We start from the raw sequence: 7,022 nt of genomic DNA on the forward strand, positions 1-7,022 counted from the left end.
CAGTCTCCTCTTCCCCCCCCAGGAGCAGTACTGTATATTCAGTCTCCTCTTCCCCCCAGGAGCAGTACTGTATATTCAGTCTCCTCTTCCCCCCCCAGGAGCAGTACTGTATATTCAGTCTCTCTCCCTCTCCCCCCCAGGAGCAGTACTGTATATTCAGTCTCTCTCCCCCCCAGGAGCAGTACTGTATATTCAGTCTCTCTCCCTCTTCCCCCCCAGGAGCAGTACTGTATATTCAGTCTCTCTCCCTCTCTCCCCCCAGGAGCAGTACTGTATATTCAGTCTCTCTCCCTCTTCCCCCCCCAGGAGCAGTACTGTATATTCAGTCTCTCTCCCTCTCTCCCCCAGGAGCAGTACTGTATATTCAGTCTCTCTCCCTCTCCCCCCCCAGGAGCAGTACTGTATATTCAGTCTCTCTCCCTCTCCCCCCCAGGAGCAGTACTGTATATTCAGTCTCTCTCCCTCTTCCCCCCAGGAGCAGTACTGTATATTCAGTCTCTCTCCCTCTTCCCCCCCCAGGAGCAGTACTGTATATTCAGTCTCTCTCCCTCTTCCCCCCCAGGAGCAGTACTGTATATTCAGTCTCTCTCCCTCTCCCCCCCCCAGGAGCAGTACTGTATATTCAGTCTCTCTCCCTCTTCCCCCCCAGGAGCAGTACTGTATATTCAGTCTCTCTCCCTCTCCCCCCCCCAGGAGCAGTACTGTATATTCAGTCTCTCCCTCTCCCCCCCAGGAGCAGTACTGTATATTCAGTCTCTCTCCCTCTTCCCCCCCCAGGAGCAGTACTGTATATTCAGTCTCTCTCCCTCTTCCCCCCCCAGGAGCAGTACTGTATATTCAGTCTCTCTCCCTCTTCCCCCCCAGGAGCAGTACTGTATATTCAGTCTCTCTCCCTCTCCCCCCCAGGAGCAGTACTGTATATTCAGTCTCTCTCCCTCTCCCCCCCAGGAGCAGTACTGTATATTCAGTCTCTCTCCCTCTCCCCCCCAGGAGCAGTACTGTATATTCAGTCTCTCTCCCTCTTCCCCCCCAGGAGCAGTACTGTATATTCAGTCTCTCTCCCTCTTCCCCCCCAGGAGCAGTACTGTATATTCAGTCTCTCTCCCTCTTCCCCCCCAGGAGCAGTACTGTATATTCAGTCTCCTCTTCCCCCCCAGGAGCAGTACTGTATATTCAGTCTCCTCTCCCCCCCCAGGAGCAGTACTGTATATTCAGTCTCCTCTCCCTCTTCCCCCCCCAGGAGCAGTACTGTATATTCAGTCTCCTCTTCCCCCCCCAGGAGCAGTACTGTATATTCAGTCTCCTCTCCCCCCCAGGAGCAGTACTGTATATTCAGTCTCTCTCCCTCTCCCCCCCAGGAGCAGTACTGTATATTCAGTCTCCTCTTCCCCCCCAGGAGCAGTACTGTATATTCAGTCTCTCTCCCTCTCCTCCCCCCCCAGGAGCAGTACTGTATATTCAGTCTCTCTCCCTCTCCCCCCCCAGGAGCAGTACTGGATATTCAGTCTCTCTCCCTCCCCCCCCAGGAGCAGTACTGTATATTCAGTCTCTTCCCTCCCCCCCCCCAGGAGCAGTACTGTATATTCAGTCTCTCTCCCTCTTCCCCCCCAGGAGCAGTACTGTATATTCAGTCTCTCTCCCTCTTCCCCCCCAGGAGCAGTACTGTATATTCAGTCTCTCTCCCTCTTCCCCCCCCAGGAGCAGTACTGTATATTCAGTCTCTCTCCCTCTTCCCCCCAGGAGCAGTACTGTATATTCAGTCTCTCTCCCTCTTCCCCCCCCCCAGGAGCAGTACTGTATATTCAGTCTCCTCTTCCCCCCCCAGGAGCAGTACTGTATATTCAGTCTCTCTCCCTCTTCCCCCCAGGAGCAGTACTGTATATTCAGTCTCTCTCCCTCTACCCCCCAGGAGCAGTACTGTATATTCAGTCTCTCTCCACTTCCCCCCCAGGAGCAGTACTGTATATTCAGTCTCTCTCCCTCTTCCCCCCAGGAGCAGTACTGTATATTCAGTCTCTCTCCCTCTTCCCCCCCAGGAGCAGTACTGTATATTCAGTCTCCTCTTCCCCCCCAGGAGCAGTACTGTATATTCAGTCTCCTCTTCCCCCCCAGGAGCAGTACTGTATATTCAGTCTCCTCTTCCCCCCCCAGGAGCAGTACTGTATATTCAGTCTCCTCTTCCCCCCCAGGAGCAGTACTGTATATTCAGTCTCCTCTTCCCCCCCCAGGAGCAGTACTGTATATTCAGTCTCTCTCCCTCTCCCCCCCAGGAGCAGTACTGTATATTCAGTCTCTCTCCCCCCAGGAGCAGTACTGTATATTCAGTCTCTCTCCCTCTTCCCCCCCCAGGAGCAGTACTGTATATTCAGTCTCTCTCCCTCTCCCCCCCAGGAGCAGTACTGTATATTCAGTCTCTCTCCCCGCAGAGTACTTCCCCCCCCCCAGGAGCAGTACTGTATATTCAGTCTCTCTCCCTCTCTCCCCCAGGAGCAGTACTGTATATTCAGTCTCTCTCCCTCTCCCCCCCCAGGAGCAGTACTGTATATTCAGTCTCTCTCCCCTCTCCCCCCCCAGGAGCAGTACTGTATATTCAGTCTCTCTCCCTCTTCCCCCCAGGAGCAGTACTGTATATTCAGTCTCTCTCCCTCTTCCCCCCCCAGGAGCAGTACTGTATATTCAGTCTCTCTCCCTCTTCCCCCCCAGGAGCAGTACTGTATATTCAGTCTCTCTCCCTCTCCCCCCCCCAGGAGCAGTACTGTATATTCAGTCTCTCTCCCTCTTCCCCCCCCAGGAGCAGTACTGTATATTCAGTCTCTCTCCCTCTCCCCCCCAGGAGCAGTACTGTATATTCAGTCTCTCCCCCTCTTCCCCCCCAGGAGCAGTACTGTATATTCAGTCTCCTCTTCCCCCCCAGGAGCAGTACTGTATATTCAGTCTCTCCTCTCCTCCCCCCCCAGGAGCAGTACTGTATATTCAGTCTCCTCTCCCCCCCAGGAGCAGTACTGTATATTCAGTCTCTCTCCCTCTCCCCCCCAGGAGCAGTACTGTATATTCAGTCTCCTCTTCCCCCCCAGGAGCAGTACTGTATATTCAGTCTCTCTCCCTCTTCCCCCCCAGGAGCAGTACTGTATATTCAGTCTCTCTCCCTCTCCCCCCCCAGGAGCAGTACTGGATATTCAGTCTCTCTCCCCTCCCCCCCCCCAGGAGCAGTACTGTATATTCAGTCTCTTTCCCTCCCCCCCCCCAGGAGCAGTACTGTATATTCAGTCTCTCTCCCTCTTCCCCCCCAGGAGCAGTACTGTATATTCAGTCTCTCTCCCTCTTCCCCCCCAGGAGCAGTACTGTATATTCAGTCTCTCTCCCTCTTCCCCCCCCAGGAGCAGTACTGTATATTCAGTCTCTCTCCCTCTTCCCCCCAGGAGCAGTACTGTATATTCAGTCTCTCTCCCTCTTCCCCCCCCCCAGGAGCAGTACTGTATATTCAGTCTCTCCTCTTCCCCCCCAGGAGCAGTACTGTATATTCAGTCTCTCTCCCTCTTCCCCCCCAGGAGCAGTACTGTATATTCAGTCTCTCTCCTCTCCCCCCCAGGAGCAGTACTGTATATTCAGTCTCTCTCACTTCCCCCCCCAGGAGCAGTACTGTATATTCAGTCTCTCTCCCTCTTCCCCCCCAGGAGCAGTACTGTATATTCAGTCTCTCTCCCTCTTCCCCCCCAGGAGCAGTACTGTATATTCAGTCTCCTCTTCCCCCCCCAGGAGCAGTACTGTATATTCAGTCTCTCCTCTTCCCCCCCCAGGAGCAGTACTGTATATTCAGTCTCTCTCTTCCCCCCCCAGGAGCAGTACTGTATATTCAGTCTCCTCTTCCCCCCCAGGAGCAGTACTGTATATTCAGTCTCCTCTTCCCCTCCCCAGGAGCAGTACTGTATATTCAGTCTCTCTCCCTCTCCCCCCCCAGGAGCAGTACTGTATATTCAGTCTCTCTCCCCCCCAGGAGCAGTACTGTATATTCAGTCTCTCTCCCTCTTCCCCCCCCAGGAGCAGTACTGTATATTCAGTCTCTCTCCCTCTCTCCCCCCCAGGAGCAGTACTGTATATTCAGTCTCTCTCCCCTCTTCCCCCCCCAGGAGCAGTACTGTATATTCAGTCTCTCTCCCTCTCTCCCCCCAGGAGCAGTACTGTATATTCAGTCTCTCTCCCTCTCCCCCCCAGGAGCAGTACTGTATATTCAGTCTCTCTCCCTCTCCCCCCCCAGGAGCAGTACTGTATATTCAGTCTCTCTCCCTCTTCCCCCCCAGGAGCAGTACTGTATATTCAGTCTCTCTCCCTCTTCCCCCCCCAGGAGCAGTACTGTATATTCAGTCTCTCTCCCTCTTCCCCCCCAGGAGCAGTACTGTATATTCAGTCTCTCTCCCTCTCCCCCCCCCAGGAGCAGTACTGTATATTCAGTCTCTCTCCCTCTTCCCCCCCCAGGAGCAGTACTGTATATTCAGTCTCTCTCCCTCTCCCCCCCAGGAGCAGTACTGTATATTCAGTCTCTCTCCCTCCCTCCCCCCAGGAGCAGTACTGTATATTCAGTCTCTCTCCCTCTCCCCCCCCAGGAGCAGTACTGTATATTCAGTCTCTCTCCCTCTCCCCCCCAGGAGCAGTACTGTATATTCAGTCTCTCTCCCTCTTCCCCCCCCAGGAGCAGTACTGTATATTCAGTCTCTCTCCCTCTCCCCCCCCAGGAGCAGTACTGTATATTCAGTCTCTCTCCCTCTCCCCCCCAGGAGCAGTACTGTATATTCAGTCTCTCTCCCTCTCTCCCCCCAGGAGCAGTACTGTATATTCAGTCTCTCTCCCTCTCCCCCCCCAGGAGCAGTACTGTATATTCAGTCTCTCTCCCTCTCCCCCCCAGGAGCAGTACTGTATATTCAGTCTCTCTCCCTCTCCCCCCCAGGAGCAGTACTGTATATTCAGTCTCTCTCCTCTTCCCCCCCAGGAGCAGTACTGTATATTCAGTCTCTCCTCTCTCCCCCCCAGGAGCAGTACTGTATATTCAGTCTCTCTCCCTCTTCCCCCCCAGGAGCAGTACTGTATATTCAGTCTCTCTCCCCCTTCCCCCCCCAGGAGCAGTACTGTATATTCAGTCTCTCTCCCCCCCCAGGAGCAGTACTGTATATTCAGTCTCTCTCCCTCTTCCCCCCCAGGAGCAGTACTGTATATTCAGTCTCCTCTCCCCCCCCAGGAGCAGTACTGTATATTCAGTCTCTCTCCCCCCCCCAGGAGCAGTACTGTATATTCAGTCTCTCTCCCTCTTCCCCCCCAGGAGCAGTACTGTATATTCAGTCTCTCTCCTCTTCCCCCCCCAGGAGCAGTACTGTATATTCAGTCTCTCTCCCCCCCCAGGAGCAGTACTGTATATTCAGTCTCTCTCCCTCTTCCCCCCCAGGAGCAGTACTGTATATTCAGTCTCTCTCCCTCTTCCCCCCCAGGAGCAGTACTGTATATTCAGTCTCTCTCCCTCTTCCCCCCCCAGGAGCAGTACTGTATATTCAGTCTCTCTCCCTCTTCCCCCCCCAGGAGCAGTACTGTATATTCAGTCTCTCTCCCTCTCCCCCCCCAGGAGCAGTACTGTATATTCAGTCTCTCTCCCTCTCCCCCCCCAGGAGCAGTACTGTATATTCAGTCTCTCTCCCTCTTCCCCCCCAGGAGCAGTACTGTATATTCAGTCTCTCTCCCTCTTCCCCCCCCAGGAGCAGTACTGTATATTCAGTCTCTCTCCCTCTCCCCCCCAGGAGCAGTACTGTATATTCAGTCTCTCCCCTCTCCCCCCCAGGAGCAGTACTGTATATTCAGTCTCTCTCCCTCTCCCCCCCAGGAGCAGTACTGTATATTCAGTCTCTCTCCCTCTCCCCCCCCAGGAGCAGTACTGTATATTCAGTCTCTCTCCCTCTTCCCCCCCCAGGAGCAGTACTGTATATTCAGTCTCTCTCCCTCTCCCCCCCCAGGAGCAGTACTGTATATTCAGTCTCTCTCCTCTTCCCCCCCAGGAGCAGTACTGTATATTCAGTCTCTCTCCCTCTCCCCCCCCAGGAGCAGTACTGTATATTCAGTCTCTCTCCCTCTCCCCCCCAGGAGCAGTACTGTATATTCAGTCTCTCTCCTCCTCCCCCCAGGAGCAGTACTGTATATTCAGTCTCTCTCCTCTCCCCCCCAGGAGCAGTACTGTATATTCAGTCTCTCTCCCTCTCCCCCCCAGGAGCAGTACTGTATATTCAGTCTCTCTCCCTCTCCCCCCCAGGAGCAGTACTGTATATTCAGTCTCTCTCCCTCTCCCCCCCAGGAGCAGTACTGTATATTCAGTCTCTCTCCCTCTTCCCCCCCAGGAGCAGTACTGTATATTCAGTCTCTCCCTCTCCCCCCCAGGAGCAGTACTGTATATTCAGTCTCTCTCCCTCTCCCCCCCAGGAGCAGTACTGTATATTCAGTCTCTCTCCCTCTTCCCCCCCAGGAGCAGTACTGTATATTCAGTCTCCTCTTCCCCCCCCCAGGAGCAGTACTGTATATTCAGTCTCTCTCCCTCTTCCCCCCCAGGAGCAGTACTGTATATTCAGTCTCTCTCCCTTCCCCCCCCAGGAGCAGTACTGTATATTCAGTCTCTCTCCCTCTCCCCCCCCAGGAGCAGTAAGTCTCCTCTTCCCCCCCAGGAGCAGTACTGTATATTCAGTCTCTCTCCCTCTTCCCCCCCAGGAGCAGTACTGTATATTCAGTCTCTCTCCCCTTCCCCCCCCAGGAGCAGTACTGTATATTCAGTCTCCTCTTCCCCCCCAGGAGCAGTACTGTATATTCAGTCTCTCTCCCTCTTCCCCCCCCAGGAGCAGTACTGTATATTCAGTCTCTCTCCCTCTCCCCCCCCAGGAGCAGTACTGTATATTCAGTCTCCTCTCTCCCCCCCAGGAGCAGTGTAATTTCCTAGTACTGTATATTCAGTCTCTCTCCCTCTTCCCCCCCAGGAGCAGTACTGTATATTCAGTCTC

At 54.4% G+C, this 7,022-nt stretch overlaps 1 pseudogene across 1 annotated transcript in view; it reads right to left on the reverse strand.

Annotated features, from left to right (window-relative positions):
• Positions 1-7,022, reverse strand: part of LOC311226692 — a 196,852-nt pseudogene that overhangs the window by 60,971 nt on the left and 128,859 nt on the right. The window lies entirely within an intron of this gene.

This window comes from Notolepis coatsorum, assembly GCF_963971535.1.
Source record: "Notolepis coatsorum genome assembly, chromosome: 4".
Lineage (NCBI taxonomy): Eukaryota > Metazoa > Chordata > Actinopteri > Aulopiformes > Paralepididae > Notolepis > Notolepis coatsorum.